At 40.6% G+C, this 20,283-nt stretch overlaps 2 protein-coding genes and 1 non-coding gene across 3 annotated transcripts in view; 1 reads left to right on the forward strand and 2 right to left on the reverse strand.

The window, feature by feature from the left end:
• LOC140680121 (uncharacterized) overlaps positions 1 to 20,283 on the reverse strand; it is a 1,112,395-nt gene that overhangs the window by 482,757 nt on the left and 609,355 nt on the right. The window lies entirely within an intron of this gene.
• The window catches only part of LOC133570587 (uncharacterized), a 353,516-nt gene that overhangs the window by 106,266 nt on the left and 226,967 nt on the right, over positions 1 to 20,283 (forward strand). The window lies entirely within an intron of this gene.
• LOC140680211 (5S ribosomal RNA) lies at positions 11,456 to 11,574 on the reverse strand. Its single transcript, XR_012051423.1, has one exon. It is a non-coding gene; the product is annotated as a 5S ribosomal RNA (ribosomal RNA).

The following is a 20,283-nucleotide window of genomic DNA, read 5'->3' on the forward strand; positions in this document are numbered from 1 at the left end:
AGCATGTTTAGCATGTTGCATCTTAGCTAGCTAGCATACTAATTAATCACCCTGCTAGTTAGCTAGCTAACTTAGTAAGCAGATGAACATTTTGCTTTAATGACTAATGAATCATTTTACACCCCAGTAGACGATAACATATGACTTTAAGAAGCTGTACAAGTTTTAAGTACAATGAGTGATTGTTGAGTTTAGGCTTGGCTTATTATGTCACCTGTTTCCTCTTTCCAATCAATGAAATACTTTTACTTCTTACCTTTTTTTCAAGCAACTTGTTCTACGTCAAGGAAATGCGCGCGTTGACGGACAAGGAAAAGAGGAAATAGATCCCTAGATGGAGTAAAGGTGAACTCAGCCAGCTGTGTGTGCATTCATCAGCACCGCCCTCAGAGTGATGTCATCACTTCATTTTACACACTAATCAACACCCATCACATCGAAATATTTTACACACTTTTGCTGTGTAATTTAAAACATTTGTACGCACCAGTGACGTGCAGTCAGGGGAGGCAGGTGAGGCGGGGCCTCACGTGCCATCATGGAAAGAAAAAAAATGTCAAAAGAAAAAATAATAATTAAATTGTTATATGTATCCAGTTATTATACTATAAAGTCATTTTCCATTTAACTTCACCAGTTTTAGATTATTTTTATTCAAAATCGTTGAATTTTCACATTTGCCATTCACATACTGAGAAGAGACTTGCGGTGATCAGCAGCCAGTTGAGGCACGTCACTCAGTGCCTCACCATGGATTGCGCAATGACTCGGCTAACTGCTGGCCTGCTGTGCAGTGAGACCGTATTGCTATATGAACTATATTATACATTTCCATAGTTTAGTTAGCTGAGGTATATAATGTACAGTGTATTTTGTCAACAACTGTATGTGTGTAACGTATTTCTTGTGCTGAGCAATCATAAAACTGCTGCAAAAGACGCACTGTGTGAGGCTCGCAGTAATCCCGCCTCCTGGTGGTAGAGGGCGCTAGTGATCCCAGAGATCATTCTTGTGACTACTCGGGTGGCAGAAGAAGTGACAACAAGCAGCAACAGTTAGCAGCGATCGTTTCTTTTTCCTCTCGCCTGGACTATTAACATGGAGGATTACATATCTAAAATAAAACAGTTTTCTAAACTAGACTTTCAATGGAAGCAGGAGGTAATTCTTAAAGGAAGATCTCCATTGAGAAAGAGAGACTTTTAAAACTGAAGAAAGATAAGGAAGACTTCTATAAACAAATTCTTGATGCTTTTGTTCAAAAGGAACTGCGCATGGACTTCATTTATAAGTAAAGGTAAGACCATAATAACGTTTTTTTTAATTAAATGTGCTTTTTTGTGTGCTATAGTTTGTATGTGTAAAGTTAAAGTTAAGTTAAAGTACCAATGATTGTCACACACACACTAGGTGTGGTGAAATTTGTCCTCTGCATTTGACCCATCCCCTTGTTCACCCCCTGGGAGGTGAGGGGAGCAGTGGGCAGCAGCGGCGCCGCGCCAGGGAATCATTTTTGGTGATTTAACCCCCAATTCCAACCCTAGATGCTCAGTGCCAAGCAGGGAAGAATGCTGGTATGAGCTTTTAAACATAACCCGTTAACTGCTGCCAATCAAATGGTGAATAAGATACTCTTTAGGGTTCATATGTTTGTAAATCTGACTGTGATGAAGTCAGTGCCTCACCAGTCATGAACCTCACCGCACGTCACTGATTTTATATATATATATATATATATATATATATATATATATATATATATATATATATATATATATATATATATATATATGAATGAATCCAGCGCCCCCCGCAACCCCCAAGGGAATAAGCGGTAGAAAATGGATGGATGGATGGAATATATGTATGTATAATTACATATAGATGAATATATATATTTATATATAGTATATATTAATATATGTAGAATATATAAATATTTAATATATTAAAAAATATATATATTGAATAAATATTTATTTACATATGTATGTTATATATACATACATGTATATAAATATATGTATTTATTATGTATACATATATATATATATATATATATATATATATATATATATATATATATATATATATATATATATATATATATATATATATATATATATTAAACATTTGAATTCATTTTTTGTTTGTTTTTTAAAGATAACGCTTTGTGGTTTTATTATTGGCTGATGTCAACATTTAATTTTTTTTCTCATTGTGTTTCTTGTTAATTTCCCAATTTTTGCTACTGTTTTTTTGTTTTTGTAATGTGCCTAGGGCCAATGACAAAGTAAACACACTGTACACTCCTGCTGTAGAAGCTGACTGTTTATTGCCACTTAGTACTGTAGTATATTTGTTCATCCTATGGTTAGATATGGGACACGAGTCAGCGCCAGAAGTTGTACAATCAGCTACCGGGTTTTTCCTTTTTGATAAAGAGGGGATACACTGGGAAGTTCTTCATTAGCTGGTGCCTTGTTTGATCATATTTTACTGCCTTTGCACATTTCAATGTGTACATTTGTATTAATCATTACAACATTCGTGAAGTGAAGTGAATTACATTTATATTGCGCTTTTTCTCAAGTGACTCAAAGCGCTTAACATTGTGAAACCCAATATCTAAGTTAAATTTAGGTGGGTAAAGTGTCTTGCCCAAGGACACAACGGCAGTGACTAGGATGGCAGAAGCCATCAATGGTCAATGGTTGTCGACAGAACACCGAACAAGATGGCGGCCACATGGTAGCAGGCTGAGTGTGTCGCGTCTGCTCCTTCATGCCTAATTAACTTTAAATCCGCCGATACTAACTCTCTCCTAACAACATATTAAACCAATAAGTTTGCTGTTTGCACATGTTTATTTTCTGATTCCTCTAAAAATGCCGAAAACCAGAGGAAATCAGACTGATGCGGAACCCGAACTGTCTATGGCGTCTTTGACCACTTTGCTCGAGTCCCATCGGGAATCTCTATCCAAAGATTTCAAAACTTCGCTCGCAGCTATAGAGAGCAAACTGGACGAAGTACAAGCCACAGTATCTGCAAATTCTGCCAAACTTCTAAATCTTGAGATTACGGCTAATGACATGGAGAGCCGCGTGCGAACTCTGGAAACGTCCATTACAGCACTAGCAGGCAAAAATACCAAACTGGCAGTCAAAGTTTTAGACCTTGAGTCCCGCAGCCGCCGCAATAATATCAGAATAATTGGCTTACCTGAATCCATTGAGGGTCCACAACCTACTGCTTTCTTCTCCAACATGCTGGTGGAAGTCTTCAGCGACATCCTGGACTCCCCACCCGAATGCGAGCGCGCCCACAGGTCCCTCGCCCCCAAACCTCCAGCAAGCCAGCGACTGAGACCGGTTATCATCAAGCTCCTCAGGTTCCAGGAAAAGGACGCGATTATCCGGGAAGCCCGGTCCAAGAGAGGAAAGCTGAAGTTCCGTGGTCACTCTATCTTGGTCTTTGAGGATTATCCATCCGAAGTTGTCGATCAGCGAAAGGAATACAGCGATGTCATGTCGAAGCTCTTCAAGTTAGGTCTCAGACCTGCCCTGCGCTACCCAGCCAAACTTTCCATGATGGTGGAGACAGGCAGGAGATCCCTCTTCTCGGTCGATGAGGCTAAGGCATTCATCGCGACCCGGGCTGCGAGCTGCAACTTGGGTGTTGAGCCAGCTACTGAGGCGGCAAACGGCTAACGTGACTTGCTACACGGTAAGGCTAACGTTAGCTAGCCAGCGAACACACCATAACTTTCTCAGAGCAGAGTAACATTAACATTAACATACATCTCTCCTAACTGATCTACCAGCCCACGCCTTCACGTTGCGCTTTAAAGTCAATATGTACAATCCCACGCGTTGATGTTCCTCATATTGTTCACAGCGTTTGTTGATGTTTTGGTTTTCTCTGAAGTAAAATTAGCGCAGGCTACACCTGGCTCTAATACACGTGACATTCTTGTTATTGTTTTGGTCTCGTATTGGCCGTAATTTCTTTTTACCCCGCGGGGTGGCGCTGATGTGCCTCGGAACTGGTCCAAAACCTGACTGTTAGTTGGGACCTCTCCTTTTTGGTAAGAAATTTTACGTTTTCGTGGGACTCATATGCCCATCGGGGTGACTACGCGTGACATTTGGTGGGTTGTTGGCGGGTTGGGGGAGGTGCGTGAATGTTTATTTTCTCGGCATGTCATGTCATATTCATAATGGAAGCAGCTTTTTCCAGTATGCATGGTACGAGTGTGTGTGAATGGGAGTGTCCATGTATGAGTATTTACTATTTGAATGCCATCCCAGCAGGCAAACCTGACTACTTTCATATATTATTTTATGGGTTTTGAAGACCTTGACACAGTTGGAGATTTACAGCACTGCATTGGTATTGAGAATAATATAAACTGCAATGTCTATGACCCTGAGCAATTAAAGTCCTTATATGATCTTTATAATTACTCATTTTTACATTTGAATATTAGAAGCCTGAATAAACATCACACTGATTTAGCCTCTCTACTTTCCAATATGAGCTGTATGTTTAACTTTATTGCCTGTAGTGAATCGTGGCTTTCTGATTCCTCATATATTGATCTGTTTAGACTGGATGGATACAATTTACATGTAAAAAATAGACCCAGTGGAAGAGGTGGTGGTGTGTGCCTCTATGTCCTGAACAATCTTCATGCCAAAGTATGTAACATCACCCTAGAAGATGATCTCTGTGAATCCTTGTTCATGGAGATCAACAACAAAGGAAAAAAGGTAATTGTTGGAGTACTCTATCGTCCTCCTGACTCACCTCTTGACACTTTTCTTTCCAAATTGGATGAACTATTACTCAGTCTAAATAAACTAAACAAAAACTGCATCCTTCTTGGTGACTTTAATATTGATATTTCCAAGGACGATGGAGCAAAACTGAACTTTATCAACACGTTACATTCTTCTTCCTTCTTCCCCACCATCAATAGGTTCACTCGAGTCACAGATGCCTCAAAAACAATAATCGATAACATTATTACTAACATCTGTAATACAAAGCTTGTGACAGGGGTGGTGCAATCCGATATCACAGACCACTTTCCCATTATACTATTCTTTGACTCTGGCAAAACTCCCTCCTTCCCACCTCCTAAAGGTAAAACCAAAATACTCAACAATACAACTCTACTACACCTAAATAATAATCTGCTTGCCAGGAAATGGGACTCTGTGTTTAATTGCACCTGTCCTGGTGCTGCATATGAACATCTGATCAAAATGATTCAGGATGCTATTCAGGAAACTATCCCTGAAAAAACTATCAAAAATCATACCTCAGAAAAAAATCCCTGGATTACAAGGGGGATCATAAAGTCCATCAGACAAAAGAATAAACTCTACAAATGTTATATTTCGAACCCTACTACTGTCAACAAAGAAAAATACACAAATTATAGAAATAAATTAACTCATATTATCAGGAAAAGTAAGCACAACTATTATTCTGAACTATTACAAGCATCGCAGGGGGATTGTAGGAGAACATGGAACGTGTTGAATACTGTTCTCAACAAGGGACATAAGGCCCCTGTTGTTCCGGATACAGGGTCAAATAGGGCTGATCTTGCCAATAGTTTTAATACCTTTTTTGCTTCTATTGGGGAAAACCTATCCAGTAAAATAGGTCAACCTCCAGGGTATTCCTTTAAAGAATTTTTATCAGGCAGCTACCCTAGCTCCTTTTTCATGCAGCCAACCGACATCAATGAGCTTTATACAATCATGATGGACCTAAAGTCATCACATACAGCTGGAGTGGACGGGATATGTAGCAAAATCTTGAAAGCCATAGCAAATGTGATCATAAATCCTCTCTGTCACTGTATAAACCTGTCACTTAGTGCTGGCATTATACCCAAAATGTCCAAAGTGGCAAAAGTAATCCCAATTTTTAAATCAGGTGATAAACATAATATGAACAATTACAGGCCAATTTCAATTTTACCAACATTTTCAAAAATATTTGAGAAAGTGGTCTATAACCGACTGAAAGGCTTTCTGGAAAAACTAAATAACCTTGTCCCCTCCCAATATGGTTTTCGTAAAAAAAGCACCACCTGTACGGCTATACTCCACCTCTTGGAAAAGGTCAATGACTGTATTGAAGAAGGAAAATTTGGCATTTTTTTGGATCTATCCAAGGCCTTTGACACAATAGATTTTTAGATCTTATTGTATAAGCTATATCACTATGGTGTCAGAGGGGTACCTCTCGATTGGTTCCGCTCTTACCTATACGGAAGGCAGCAATGTGTATGCGTCAATGATCACAATTCACCCTGTATGACCATAAATTATGGGGTTCCCCAGGGATCCATCTTGGGGCCTCTCCTTTTTATCCTATACATAAATGATTTTGTAAACTCCTCCGAAACTTTTCATAAAATAATTTTTGCTGACGATACAAATTTGTTTACCTCACACAGGAGCCTGCACGATCTACAAGTAACTGTCAATTCAGAGCTTGTGAAAGTAGATTCCTGGTTCAAATGCAATAAGCTCTCACTTAATGTAAATAAAACAAATTTTATTCTATTTCGTTCTAATAAAAACCGGACAAATACTGAGCACTGCCATATCAACATCAATGGGCAGGAAATACAGAGAGTGTACTCCACAAAATTCCTGGGGGTCATCATTGACGAATACCTCAATTTCAAATGTCACATTAGCCATCTGTTAAACAAATTATCCAAATATGTTGGCCTGTTCTTTCACCTTCGTCATTATCTTCCTCTTTATGCTCTACTCACACTATATAAAACTCTCTTTGAACCACATCTAAACTACTGTAATGTCATCTGGTGTAACACCTTCCCTACCTACCTCCACAAATTAGAATCCATGCAAAAGAAAATCATACGGCCCTGTCATGGTCCAAGTTTAATGCCCCCACTCGACATCTATTCCATAATTATCATCTCTTAAGACTGACAGAGTTCAATATTTATCAAAATGCTTGTTTAACCTATCAAGTCATTTACAGGCTGAATTTAAGGCTCTGTAGCTTGGTTCCTATCTACCATCCCCAGCATGCCCACAAAACTCGTAACTTAGATTTGATATCAGGGAAACATCGTTTACTGGATTGTACCGCTCGAAGTGTTGTATGCAGGGGACCAAAGATTTGGAACCGGCTTAATGAGAACCTCAAGATGCTGTATCCATTCTCCAACTTCAAAAATAAACTAAAAACTTATCTATTAACCACCTATATTTAATGCCTCATGTAGGGTAGACTACTGTTGGGTTTTGCATGGTTGAATGAATGTATGTATGTATGTATGTATGTGTATGCTTGCTTTAGTACTATTATCTTGTGTTAATCATATAGCGTTGTTTTTTGTTTTGTTTTTTGTTGTTGTACTTGCTACCATGTTCCATCATTCCATGTATATTCCATCATTTCATGTATATTCTATCCTCTGGACCCCCTGTCAAAAGCTTCTTCTAGCTTATTTGGGGGACCCTTTCACGTACCAACATCTTTAAATGATGATATTTTACTACTATTGTATTTGTTATATGGTATTGTGAATAAAACTTGAATAAAGAATAGAGAAGGCATGTGTCAGTGGAATGGTTAGTTCTGAAGTCAGATAGAGAAGGCATGTGTCAGTGGAGTGGTTAGTTCTGAAGTCAGATAGAGAAGGCATGTGTCAGTGGAGTGGTTAGTTCTGAAGTCAGATAGAGAAGGCATGTGTCAGTGGAGTGGTTAGTTCTGAAGCCGAATTGGAATTTGTACATGAGTTTATTGGTGGCAAGGTAACTATTGACCTGTTCATAAACTATTTTTTCCATTACTTTGGAAATGGAACTGAGAATAGAAACAGGTCGGTAGTTGCCAGGTTCCAATTTGCTTCCTTTTTTAAAGAGGGGAGTTACTCTTGCTATCTTAAAATCTTTTGGTACTTGGCCTTGTGAAATTGAGAGGTTTATTATGTGCGTGATGATCGGGGCAATGATGGAGGCAGAGTCCCTGAGGAATCTGGAGGGGATTTTGTCAAGGCTGGTGGCCTTGTTTGGGTGGAGCGCGCTCAATTTTTTAAACACTTCATCAGCTGTGACCATTTCTAATTTGAAATCATTGTTGGATACTCCTAGCTTTCTGTAGAAGGCTTTAATGTGTTCTACACCAAAGCGACCAGAGTGGTGGGACAGCTTGTTGACAAGAGTTGTGGCTTTGCTGGTGAAAAAGGTGTTAAGTCTGCTTACTACCTCCATTCTGTCTGTAATGAGGGAGTCACCCTCCTTGATGTTGATGTTGGTGAGTCTGGTTTTAAGTTTCTGGCTGCAGCCAGGAAGCTGGTTGTTGAGAATTTTCCAGAGCTCACGTGGCTTATTTGTGTTTTCCTTTGTATGATTGTCTTCCTTTGCTACGGCGGTCAAGTTGCTTTCACGGTGGATATTTGCCTCCGGAGCTCCAGCGGAAGCTCCCCCTCACTGTGCCCACACTGCTCTCTCATGCTGCGGGGAGATTGCAGGAGAGGTGCCGCTCTCAACACTACTTTATGCTTAGGGACCCTCAATAAATTACTATTGTCTTCGAAGATGTATATCTGCTACATCAAAAACACTGACTCATCTAAAAGGAGGTCAAATAAATAGTCCTACCTCCTTAATAACGTGCTAACGTGCACGCCCATTATTTCCTACTTTTATCATTCATATCCAGTGAGTGTGAATGTTGTCTGTCTATCTGTGTTGGCCCTGCGATGAGGTGGCGACTTGTCCAGGGTGTACCCCGCCTTCCACCCAATTGCAGCTGAGAAAGGCTCCAGCGCCCCCCGCGACCCCGAAGGGAATAAGCGGTAGAAAATGGATGGATGGATATCCAGTTTTATATAATATATACCCTTTTTTTTAAAAATAGGATTTTATTAAAAAAAAACATTTGCATATTAAAAATCTTGGTTTCTTTTTAAAAGATTCCTAAGTCACTTAAAATACCAAATTCACTTAATATTTTAAGTGCTTTTCTCTAGTGTCATTCATGCCTTTTTGTTTTAAAATGTAAGTTTAATTGGAGGGACAAGCAGTAGAAAATGGATGAATGGATGGATTTTATAATACATTTGTGATATTGATAACCATGGTTACTTTTCCACCTCCCGCTACAACTACGAATGTCCAACATAAAACCGAATTAACTCTCAATTGGAGCTAATAAAATATATATATACATTGATAATTATCTCTACAATATTTATCATGCACCCCTACTACTAACATAAAGCTGACATGCATGCTTTTTTTTTAAAGGAGCCATATGTAATAATGTGGCCAGAAATGGTACTGCAATCACATTCAAAATTCTGTAGTCCCCCTCCTCTCTCCCTGAATGAGGTTGCCAGATACGCAGCCGAATCCAGCTCCATGGACTGGCCTACTCCAAGGAACTTCCAACTTCCACTGCCTCTTACTAAGGGTTGAGGTGCTGGGACCATAAATGCTGAATAGACAAGCATTTTGTCAATAACAAATCTCTAACCAACACATTTTACACAGAATTAGGCTATTTTCAGGAAGAAGTGCAATCATGCCTGCGTACAATATCACAACAAATAGCAACCATATGGTTGTTGTCAGTACTATCAGAAAACAAAGACTAGAACAAACTACAACCAACACTAGCAAAGGTTCTACTGGTGAAAATAAGCAGAGCATGCTTAGCAGTCTAATGTACGCCCAAAACTAAAGAGACATTTTACTAAGGTGTGTCTATAGGCTACACCAATGAGGAATTATTTGATCATGTGATGTGTCTGTCTCCATACCTTTCACATTGCCATGACGACAGCCGTACTAATGTTGGAACACATTTCCTCAGCCTATCAGCATGTTGAGAAGGAAATAGGCACAGACACTACCCATATCCACATTGGTTTTATTTATGGAAAATATATTTTACCTTGTCAGTTCAAATACACATGGACATACACGATAACAGGCATATATTTCCCCCGTTAGCTTGTATGTGGATGTGTCATTGACCGGGCTAGCATGCTAAGCATTACACTAGGAGCTGAGCACCATCACACTAAGCATTGGTTGCAGGAACATACTAGCTTTGTTAGACAAGATCATAGACTGTATTGGACATTATAGTTTACATACCAAATGTCCATTTCCATTTATTACAAGTAATAAGAAAAGGTAAATGCCTGACTTACCTTTCAAGAAGGAAATTAGGAAGTTTGGCGTCAGATGAAAAAAATCTTCTCCGCCTTCAATTGTCTCCATCTTTCAAAGTCATCCCTGATACAAATCCTCATTTTGTTCCTGGCTTTGTCATGAATAAGTTGAAAATGGTAACGAGGCCTTTTAGATTGACTAAGGTCTGACATGTTTAGTAACTTTACCAGTGGCAGTAGCCAGACGAAGATGACGGTGTGCAACTGGCAACCTGGATGTGACACACTCACAGACTTTTTAATTTGTCAAACGGTAGAGGGCGGGACATGGAAATTAAAACAATAACAAGATTCCGGGGCTGTAAATCTAATTATGAAGTGAGCATATCCCAGCTGAACTACTGTTATCAGTTATAGAGGTATTGGAAAAGAACATGATTTATTAAAACTTTTTGACATATCAGGGCCATTTAATCATCACTTGACATGCAAATTCTACATATGACACCTTTAATATTGCTCAATTAACACAACACATCAGTTTAGGTAATCCCTGCATATTTACTGCTCCTGTTGTGTTCTAATTAAATTAAGTAATTCATTCATTCATTTATACAGCACACATTCTCATATTGTGTATGATACATTGTTATATTGTTATATTGCTAGAACGTCTGTACGGCCAAACTGTTACTGCATTCACTTCTTGTAGTTGTGTATCTTCACCTCACTAAACGTGAACAGGTGAATAATACTCTCCCCTCTTCTTATCAGCTGCAGAAAATTAAATATTGTCTGAACGTTCAAGTGTCAAAAAAGTATAAAATGTTGTTTTGAAAAGAAGTTCCTTTCTTGTGAGATAGCGGAATGTCATCATCATCCGTGATTGGTTAAATGTTGAAATATGCTAATGACGCCGGAAGTAAACCAGCCGTCCTGTCATTGGCCAAATATTAAATGTGTTGAAGAAAGTTGGACAGAGGCGGATCTGATTGGCTTAGAAAGTTGGAGATGTTGGAATAAGGCACGCTGATTGGTTCATATCACCCCGGTGTTGAACATATTGACGGACTATCAGCGCTCAAAAGTCCGTGACTGGTCAATTTATAATATGACATGTGTTTTTGTAGCCGGGTAAGATGGCAAAAACAGCCCAAAGATGGATAAATATGAGTCATGTTAGGGTAAATTGAACTGAACGTGAAATAAAAACCATTAATTTTTTTGCAAGAAGTGAGAAACAGCGCCCTCTGGCGTGAGTGTAAAAGCTTACAGCACCTGGTATTCCCAGGCGGTCTCCCATCCAAGTACTAACCAGGCCCGACCCTGCTTAGCTTCCGAGATCGGACGAGACCGGGCGTGTTCAGGGTAGTATGGCCGTAAGCCGAAAGACGAGGTAAAACTAACCTTTTTAAATGAAATTCTTACAGACGGGGTGAGAGACAATTATTGTTTATCTTAGAGCCTGGCGCGCATGCGTACACTAATGTGCTTTTTCTGTCTGTGTGATTGTCTTCCTTTGCTACGGCGGTCAAGTTGCTTTCACGGTGGATATTTGCCTCCGGAGCTCCAGCGGAAGCTCCCCCTCACTGTGCCCACACTGCTCTCTCATGCACGTGTTTCACTGGGACAAAGATTCAACACTAAGAATGAATTTATATTGCACATGAGAACACACACAGGTGAGAAACCTTTTACTTGCTCTGTTTGTAAGACAAGTTTCTCCACAAAGCAACGCATGACCAGACACATGAGAACATACACTGGTGAGAAACCTTTTACTTGCTCTGTTTGTATGAAGAGTTTCTCCAGAAAACAACACATGACCACACACATGAGAACACACACTGGAGAGAAACCGTTTAGTTGCACTGTGTGTGATAAGATGTTCAGGTTTAAGAATCAGGTCAGTAAACACAAGTGTGTAACAGTCATGGAAGCTGCAGGGATTTAAAAACACTTAAACAGTGATTGTGCTAAATGTAGTTTAAAAACATAGCATGTTTAAAGGGGAACATTATCACAATTTCAGAAGGGTTAAAACCATTAAAAATCAGTTCCCAGTGGCTTATTTTATTTTTAGAAGTTGTTTTCAAACATTTACAAATCACGCAATATCCCTAAAAAAAGCTTCAAAGTGCCTGATTTTAACCATCGTTATATACACCCGTCCATTTTCCTGTGACGTCACATAGTGATGCCATTACAAACAAACATGGCGGATAGAACAGCAAGGTATAGCGACATTAGCTCGGATTCAGACTCGGATTTCCGCGGCTTAAGCGATTCAACAGATTACGCATGTATTGAAACGGATGGTTGTAGTGTGGAGGCAGGTAGCGAAAATGAAGTTGAAGAAGAAACTGAAGCAATTGAGCCATATCGGTTTGAACCGTATGCAAGCGAAACCGAGGAAAACGACACGACAGCCAGCGACACGGGAGAAAGCGAGGACGAATTCGGCGATCGCCTTCTAACTGTCATGTCTGTGTAATCAAGTTTTGTTTTAAGTCATGTTTTGTTTAGTTTCTGTCTTTTCACTCCCTTGTCTGGTCACCATAGTTACCCATTAGTTTCACCTGTCATGTCACGCACCTGTTTTGAGTCACGCACCTGTTGTTAATCATGTCCATAGTATTTAAGTTCATTCATTTTCTGTTGTTCGTCCTGATGACCTCGCACCACATTTATGCTCTGTCCATTCCTCTATGATCCTGCTTCATGTCCTTTGTCACAGTAAGTTTTGGTTCCATGTTTATAGTCTTTTTTGTTTTTCATAGTTTGTTCTCCGCCACTGTGCGCGCTTTCATTTATTCCTTTTTTTTTATAATAATAAAAAAATTTACCTTCATTCCCGTCTCGCCCGTGCCAACTTTCCGTTGCATCCTGGAAAAGTAAACTACCAAGACCAAGTCTTGACAGTAGGTCATCAGCAGACTCGCTTTTCCGCACGAGAGTTGGACATTTTTGACGAGGCTTCTTGGGCGGTCCTGTGCGCGATGGAGGAGGAAACTCGGCGCTACTCCTCCGTGGAGTACAGAAACTCCATTTGGTCCCAGGAATGGGAGGACGCAGCACAGCAGTGCCGGAAGCGCCGCTCCCGACGAAGGACGTCGGGTAGAACTTCCGCGAGCCTGCAGGACACGCCGCTCCCACATGCCCCTCCCCCTCCGGGCGGAAGCAAGCAGCAGCCAGCCTGGCTTCGCCCTAATGACGTCAAAAATCATGATTTTTTTTTTCTGAATTCTTTTTCTTTTGATTCCCCGCCCCCGAAGACTCATGCTCCGCCCCCCAAGACTCAAGTCCCGCCCCCGTCACAATTTTTTCTTTTTTCCCGCCCACACAACCCCAGGTGGGGGATAAAAAACAAAAACATTGTGGACAACTTAAAGGGGAAATTTCAGCCCCCCTCCAGACCTCCCTCCGCCCACCCCTAGAGGGAGTTCCAGACCGCAGGGAGCGCGTCTGGTATCCGCCCCTTGAGGGGGGTGCTGGGGTCGGGAGCTGTGTTGGTGGGGTGGTTCGGCATCACAATGCCAAACCACAGCCTCCAGCACGGCCGCCACCACCAGTCTTCCGACCCGTCAAGCCACAGCCTCCAGCACGACCGCCCTCACCAGTCTTCCGACCCGTCAAGCCACAGCCTCCAGCACGACCGCCCTCACCAGTCTTCCGCCATGCCAAGCCGCAACCCCCAGCTAGGCCACCTCCACCTGCTCCAAGGCTAGCACCACGGCTAGCTGCTCCAAGGCTAGCACCTGTCGCTACTCCACGGCTAGCACCTGTCGCCGCACCAAGGCTAGCACCAGCTCCACTACGCCAAGACCCACCACGCCAAGCTCCGGTACCAGCTCCACGACGCCAAGTGCCGCCAGTCGCAGCTCGACGTCAAGTGCCGCCAGTCGCAGCTCGACGTCAAGTGCCGCCAGTCGCAGCTCGACGTCAAGTGCCGCCAGTCGCAGCTCGACGTCAAGTGCCGCCAGTCGTAGCTCGACGTCAAGAGCCGCCAGTCGCAGCTCGACGTCAAGACCAAGACCAAGACCCGCCATGCCAAGACCAAGACCCGTCATGCCAAGACCAAGACCCGCCATGCCAAGACCAAGACCCGCCATGCCAAGACCAAGACACGCCATGCCAAGACCAAGACCCGCCAAACCAAGACCAAGACCAAGACCCGCCAAGCCAAGACCAAGACCAAGACCCGCTAAGCCAAGACCAAGACCAAGACATGCCATGCCAAGACCAAGACACGCCATGCCAAGACCAAGACACGCCATGCCAAGACCAAGACACGCCATGCCAAGACCAAGACCCGCCAAGCCAAGACCAAGACCCGCCATGCCACGACCAAGACCAAGACCAAGACCCGCCATGCCAAGACCAAGACCCGCCATGCCAAGACCAAGACCCACACCAAGACCAAGACCCGCCATGCCAAGACCAAGACCAAGACCCGCCATGCCAAGACCAAGACTCGCCATGCCAAGACCAAGACTTGCCATGCCAAGACCAAGACCCGCCATGCCAAGACCAAGACCCGCCATGCCAAGACCAAGACCCGCCATGCCAAGACCAAGACCCACACCAAGACCAAGACCAAGACCCACACCAAGACCAAGACCAAGACCCACACCAAGACCAAGACCCACACCAAGACCAAGACCCGCCATGCCAAGACCCACACCAAGACCAAGACCAAGACCCACGCCGAGCTTCGCCGCTGGACGCGTCACGCCGAGCTTTGCCGCCTGACTTGCCACGCCGAGCTGCCACGCCTGCCAAGTTGACGACGCGCCTGCCTCCTCGTCGGCTACGGATATGGCCGCTACCTGGTCGCCCGTCACGCCAAGTGCGCCCACCTCCCAGTCGCCCACGAATGTGGCCAATCCCTGGGCGCCCGCCTCGCCTGCTGCAGCGGCGTTCCACTCGCCGCCGCCACTTGACTTTGCCTCGGTGGATTCGGGGCCACTTGGGCTGGCGACCCACCGCCATGTCCCCCTCCCGCCCTCCCATGACTTTTGTTAAGTTTTTTCTTGGACATCTGGTATCTGTCCTTAAGGGAGGGGCTCTGTCATGTCTGTGTAATCAAGTTTTGTTTTAAGTCATGTTTTGTTTAGTTTCTGTCTTTTCACTCCCTTGTCTGGTCACCATAGTTACCCATTAGTTTCACCTGTCATGTCACGCACCTGTTTTGAGTCACGCACCTGTTGTTAATCATGTCCATAGTATTTAAGTTCATTCATTTTCTGTTGTTCGTCCTGATGACCTCGCACCACATTTATGCTCTGTCCATTCCTCTATGATCCTGCTTCATGTCCCTTGTCACAGTAAGTTTTGGTTCCATGTTTATAGTCTTTTTTGTTTTTCATAGTTTGTTCTCCGCCACTGTGCGCGCTTTCATTTATTCCTTTTTTTTGATAATAATAAAAAAATGTACCTTCATTCCCGTCTTGCCCGTGCCAACTTTCCGTTGCATCCTGGAAAAGTAAACTACCAAGACCAAGTCTTGACACTAACCAACGATTGGTATGTGTTTGTTTGGCATTAAAGGAAACTAACAACTATGAACTAGGTTTACAGCATATGAAATACATTTGGCAACAACATGCACTTTGAGAGTGCAGACAGCCCAGTTTTCATCAATTAATATATTCTGTAGACATACCCTCATCCGCTCTCTTTTCCTGGGGGTCTGGCGGCAGATTTCTTTGACTTTATGGTTGGAAATGCATCTGCTTTGAGTGTCGCAGGATATCCACACATTCTTGCCATCTCTGTCGTAGCATAGCTTTCGTCGGTAAAGTGTGCGGAACAAACATCCAATTTCTTGCCACTTTGGCATCTTTGGGCCACTGGCGCAACTTGAATCCGTCCCTGTTGGTGTTGTTACACCCTCCGACAACACACCGACGAGGCATGATGTCTCCAAGGTACGGAAAACAGTCGAAAAAACGGAAAATAACAGAGCTGATTTGACTCGGTGTTTGTACTGTGTTTGAGAAAATGGCAGATTGCTTCCCGATGTGACGTCACGTTGTGACGTCATCGCTCCGAGAGCGAATAATAGAAAGGCGTTTAATTCGGCAAAATTTACCCATTTAGAGTTCGGAAATCGGTTACAAAAATATATGGTCTTTTTTCTGCAACATCAAGGTATATATTGACGCTTACATAGGTCTGGTGATAATGTTCCCCTTTAAGTTGTGTGCATTTACCGAATATTATATATGTAGCTACTATTTTATTCTATTTTCTCATCTTTGAAGAGAGGACATCTTATTATTTTCATTGTTGTTTTTCCACACATTTTTTCCATTGCATTTTATTGATGTTATTATCCAATTAAAAGTATGAATGAATAAAATGGTTAACAAAATGTGGACTCTGGTAGATTAGCAGCATTGTTACATCATGGATGTTAACTACTGCAAAACATCAACAAAGAAGAAAAATGCTGAAGTTAGCAACACATCACTGAACTTTAGAGCCATCGTGAGTGGAGTTGCTTGTTTTTATTGCTGCATTTGTACTTATTTCACCTCACATCTTCACTTTTAATCCTAAAGTCTTCTTCACATATATTGTTGTAGGCTTCTAACATTTATGTTTCTGATGTGTGTGTGTAGTCTGTGGAAAGGGTTGTTGTCCCTTGTGGATCCAATTGTTCACTTGCACATATATATCTTCATCATCATCATCATCATCATCATCATCATCATCATCACCGGCCCAATACTGGACAAAACCTTAGCATTAATGTTTTAATATAAGTGTGACCTCATTATTCCTTGATAATAAGACTAATAATACAGATGTAAGCACTGTATTAGAGTGGCTCTTGTAGTACTCCAACTCGCCACACTGATAAGTGGGGGCGATCATGAGCTAGCAGATGCATGTTGCTGTCATGTTTTATCAGCGAGGAAGACAACATTTGTGTTTACTTTTTTTGTCAGATCCAAGTTTTAATGCTCTGCTGAATAAATGAATCACTATGGCTGCCAATATGGAGGATTGTTTATATATTTAAGATCAAATACTTCTCTTAACAGGTAAAAAAATGACACCACAATAAAAGTGAAACAGCAGCAGGACTCAGTAAATATTTTATTAATTGACTAATTAATAAACTATAAAGAGTAACATGACAGTGGATATTTCACAAGAGTTGAGTAAAAAGTGTAAAATGGGAATGCTACATAAAATGCTTAACATAGACTGATACTGATACTGTGTAATCATTTATTTGTCCTAACATTATTTTGGGATATAAATTGATGTCCCCCCAATGTTAAACTCATTTCTACGCTCACTGTGTGAAGACTGGAGGTTAATGTACTAATAAAGTAAAAAGATGTAGCACAAATGATGTGTATATATGTTAGCCAATAACAAGTCCGCCTGTAAGGCACACAAACACATTTATTCAACATCGTTATGATGTAACATGGAAGATGCTAACGTTAAGCTAACTAGCGAGGTGATTCTGTGAAGAGCTGCTCCGCAAAGTTGGCATACAACCAAAAATTACTTTAAAATGTTATTATTAATGTTGACTTTCAATGTATTTATTTGGAACATGTCAAAACTGAGAAGGATCCATCTCCTCTGGTTTTTAGCCTAGTTTTTGGGACAGCCAGGAGGAGCTGGTCTGAAGACCTCAGAGCCCTGCTGGGTTAGGTTTAGGGTAACCCTAACCCCCTACTGTACTGTTTACTTGCTGAAATACCCTTTTTAGAACAAATATCTACCCAAAGGGCCACTTTGTTGCTGCCAAAAATGTATTTCAAGTAATATTTTGATATTGACACATCTCATCTCTGTTTATTCTACTAGAATACCCTTATGAGCATTACATATACTGTATATCAGAGGTGCTCACACTTTTTCTGCAGGCGAGCTACTCTTCAATTGATCAAGTCGTGGGGATCTACCTCATTCATATATATAATTTATACTTACTTATTTATGAAATATATGTTTTTGTTAATAAGTTAAAGGTGTTTAATGATAATGCAAGCATGTTTAACACATATAGTTAATATTGTTAATAAATTAAAGGTGTTTAATGATAATACAATCATGTTTAACACATAATTAATACTGTTAATAAATTAAAGGTGTTTAATGATAATACAAGAATGTTTAATACATATAGTTAATATTGTTAATAAATTAAAGGTGTTTTATGATAATACAAGTATGTTTAATACATATAGTTAATATTGTTAACAAGTTAAAGGTGTTTAAAGATAATGCAAGCATGTTTAATACATATAGTTAATATTGTTAACAAGTTAAAGGTGTTTAATGATAATACAAGCATGTTTAATACATATAGTTAATATTATTAATAAGTTAAAGGTGTTTAAAGATAATACAAGCATGTTTAACACATATAGTTAATATTGTTAACAAGTTAAAGGTGTTTAATGATAATACAAGCATGTTTAACACATATAGTTAATATTGTTAATAAGTTAAAGGTGTTTAAAGATAATGCAAGCATGTTTAACACATATAGTTAATATTGTTAACAAGTTAAAGGTGTTTAATGATAATACAAGCATGTTTAATACATATAGTTAATATTATTAATAAGTTAAAGGTGTTTAAAGATAATACAAGCATGTTTAACACATATAGTTAATATTGTTAACAAGTTAAAGGTGTTTAATGATAATACAAGCATGTTTAACACATATAGTTAATATTGTTAATAAGTTAAAGGTGTTTAAAGATAATACAAGCATGTTTAACACATATTGTTAATAAGTTAAAGGTGTTTAAAGATAATACAAGCATGTTTAACACATATAGATTCCTTTCTTTCATGAAGACAAGAATATAAGTTGGTGTATTACCTGATTCTGATGACTTGCATTGATTGGAATCAGACAGTGGTGCTAAAAACGTCCGCATTTTCAAATGGAGGAGAAAAAAGCCCTCCTTTCTGTCCAATACCACATGAAAGTGGTTGGTTTTTGGCATCTTATTTATCCAGCTTCCGTACTCCTTTGTATACACTTTACAAGAAATACAGTGTCGGCAAACTACGTAGCTTGCTAGCTTGTGCACGCCAGCTTTCTGAGACTCTTGTTTTGTTAGCGCAACTGTGCAACTGTGCAGTCGGTCTTTGGAGTTTTGACGACAGGTACGGCGCCAGAGTCTGTTAAAATAAAGTGTTTCTCGCCTTCCAGTCGGTAATTTTAATGAGCTGGCAGCAGCCAGCGCCATCTCAGAAGACCCTCGGGTGCCGTGAATGTCAATCAAGTGACGAAAGTGACGTCATAGTGAAGATTTATGATCGCTCATTTTTAGGACTATTTTTTTAATGCCTGGCTGGTGATCGACTGACACACCCTCCGAGATCGACCGGTAGCTCGCGATCGACGTAATGAGCACCCCTGCTGTATATAAATCAAGTACCTACTGTACTGTTTACTTGTAGAAATACTCTTTACAAAGCTAAAAACTACCCAAATGGCCACTTTGCTGCTGCCAAAAATTGATTCCAGACAATATTAACAATAATAACAAAATGTCAAAACATTTCTCTAAAAAACCATATCATACATTCCTAAAATGTAAATGATAGCAAGAATATACCTACAAATTTCAGAAAATTTCACTAGCAAACACTTTGTTTAAAAGGTTTTTACTGTACCAAATTCTAAATAAGTAAATAAAAATGACTGATAAACACTGGAAAACTGTCACTGAATGTCTTAGTGTGATGTCATTCTGTCACAGACAAATGCTACACAGCTCCATGCCTGTGCTGAGAGAACATTTGTTTGTTATATTTGTGCAATGTTTTATATATTCAATTCACCGGTGCCACTCACACCGGTGAATTGAATGATGAATGATAGGTGGTGGTCGGAGGGGCCGTTGGCGCAAATTGCAGCCACGCTTCCGTCAGTCTACCCCAGGGCAGCTGTGGCTATGAAAGTAGCTTACCACCACCAGGTGTGAATGAATGATGGGTTCTACATGTAAAGCGACTTTGGGTACTTAGAAAAGCGCTATATAAATCCCAGGTATCATTATATATATATATATATATATATATATATATATATATATATATA

Source organism: Nerophis lumbriciformis, linkage group LG28 (assembly GCF_033978685.3).
Source record: "Nerophis lumbriciformis linkage group LG28, RoL_Nlum_v2.1, whole genome shotgun sequence".
Taxonomy (NCBI): Eukaryota; Metazoa; Chordata; class Actinopteri; order Syngnathiformes; family Syngnathidae; genus Nerophis; species Nerophis lumbriciformis.